The 2519-nt window shown below is 32.6% G+C and overlaps 1 pseudogene; it reads right to left on the bottom strand.

The window, feature by feature from the left end:
* Positions 1-8: 8 nt before the first annotated feature.
* Positions 9-1962, bottom strand: LOC106751099 (annotated as a pseudogene).
* Positions 1963-2519: the final 557 nt, after the last annotated feature.

The raw sequence follows: 2519 nt of genomic DNA on the forward strand, positions 1-2519 counted from the left end.
TAGGCCACCTGATGTGCCCTACTTTACCAGTGATAGAAGCGTTTTTCAGTAAACGAAATAAACCAGTGTACTGATAACCACGGAGTCGTAGCTCCTTATAAATATCTGCTGTGTTCATGCACTCATTATCTTCATTACTGTTGGATAAAAATTGAACAGGTAGTTTTTCATACGCAATGTCGTTAGGTACCCTTGCGAATCCACTGACAATTACGTTGTCATCTTCTATAATCTCGAAGTTATTACTGCCTATAAAAATATCATGCAAGAATTACGATATAAACCGCGCCTTTCTTTACATATAACTTTATCGGGTTAATTTTCTTCGAAATTATCGCGATCAAAAGCAATTTACCTTCTTGTATTATAAGAATTAAATTCAAATAATCTCTCTTCGATACGTTAGTAGCGCGGACAAATTTAACATTTTCAAATACAATCGGTATGTTGCCATAATCAATGCCACTCAACAAACCAATCATATGCCAAATTAAAAAAAGATAACCTGTCGCCGGTAGCAAATTTTTTCCATCAATTACATGACCAGAGAAATATTNTTTTCTCTATTGGAAATTATGGGGTCTCCTATGTACTGGTAGATGTAGTAATCGTCAGTATGATCCCATCTGTAACATTCGCAGACCGAAAATAAATGAAAATCGTTTTTGTACGCATGTAATTAAATACACACACATACACACCTAACAAGAGGAGATATCATTGGTGTTCCGCGACTAACTGGAAATTGCACGGGTGGATATAAATTTGCAATCTGTGGCTGAAAACCTATATTATAAAGATCACCAATTCCTTCTAAAAACATTTGTATGGTATGTTTCTGATCGCGTTTGCACAGTGAAATCACTGCTGATTCCAACGACTTTGCTATAATCGTTTGAAAATCATTTTGATTCGCTATNGCTGAAAACCTATATTATAAAGATCACCAATTCCTTCTAAAAACATTTGTATGGTATGTTTCTGGTCGGGTTTGCACAGTGAAATCACTGTTGATTCCAATGACTTTGCTATAATCGTTTAAAAATCATTTTGAATCGCTATATGGACGAGTATCGCATCCTCCGGTATCAAATTTATAATTTTTCGGAATGGAACTAGATGGAACAAATTGTCAGAATAAAATTGTGCTATTGTTGCAGGTGTGTTGTCCCGTTCATATCTGCCCAACCATACTAGACCGCGACTTTTTAATGATTGCGATGGTAACATCTGACTTAAAAGCTCCAAGAATTTCGATTTAATAATCTTAAGGGACTTACTGTGATTCGCAATATTATCGTCAATCTGAAAAATAATAAATATTATCGAATATATCATAAATCTGCGTAAATATATTTAATTAACTCATCACATAAGATTGTTTATTACGTATTAAATAATATATATGAGAAGAAAGTGTACGATGGCACTCATTTACATTTTGTACATTAATATTGTTAATAGTGAATAGTTTACATTGCAAACTTAACGATTACATTCGTTAATCGATACTAGACTAAAAATTATGAAATATTTATTATTTCGGAGTTATTGTTAAAAATATAATAATATGATTACGATCCTACATTATAATTTTGTGGTTATTATTAAAACAATACCCAAACAGTACACGATATCCTATAGACTATGAAGATACTGTGGACATTCTGTGGACGGCCTTAAAACATTGGGAAATCATCTGGATATCCTTAGGATATACCTAGGAGATCTATGCTGCCTGGGTATTTCCTCCGTGTGTATATGAAGTTTCATAATTAATTTATAATATATTATATAATTATATATAACCAGAACCTGTACGTTGTCTTCTTGTAATACAATGCCCATGTGATACGCTATCAAAATCGTTTCTTCAACAGTGAGACGTCCATCAACATATTCACAGATTAGATTACCAATAGAGTGGCCAATCATATAATTTGGCATGATTCCAATGTGCGTTAAAAGANAGATCCACCATTCCAATTTACATTGTTGTACAGAAAAATTCTTATTCTCAACTGAGTTGTATATTACATGTCATATACTATTTTTGTTTCAATATTTATACATATTTATTGTATGTATTGTATGAGGGTTTGCGCTTGCGCTTGCATGTCAAATATTTGAAATTGATATATTATAGAACAAAGCACATTACATATCAAATCCTTGAAGTAAAGAGGTGTTCCGTTCTCACCTGTGTGGCAATAGTTGCTACAAATGATTTTAAAATACCGCAGGTAGTTTTATTTTCGTTCTTTAGAATATCCGTGACACATATATGGTGCTTCTTCAATGTCGCATTACATGTCTCAATTGCCTTGGCGAATACCGGCAGATTTATGAATTCTTCATGCATCAATCAAATATTATTTATACATGTTTTCGAAACAAATCCATATCAAAAAGGTAAAAGTATATTATATATACATGTTGTCCGGTAATTATTTGTGCAGCGCTTGTGTATAAGTAGAAAAGGTTGAATTAAACAGAGATCTTATGTTCGGTATAAAAAA

The sequence above is a fragment of the Dinoponera quadriceps genome, unplaced genomic scaffold (assembly GCF_001313825.1).
Source record: "Dinoponera quadriceps isolate SergipeBrazil2010 unplaced genomic scaffold, ASM131382v1 scaffold8644, whole genome shotgun sequence".
In the NCBI taxonomy this organism is placed as follows: domain Eukaryota; kingdom Metazoa; phylum Arthropoda; class Insecta; order Hymenoptera; family Formicidae; genus Dinoponera; species Dinoponera quadriceps.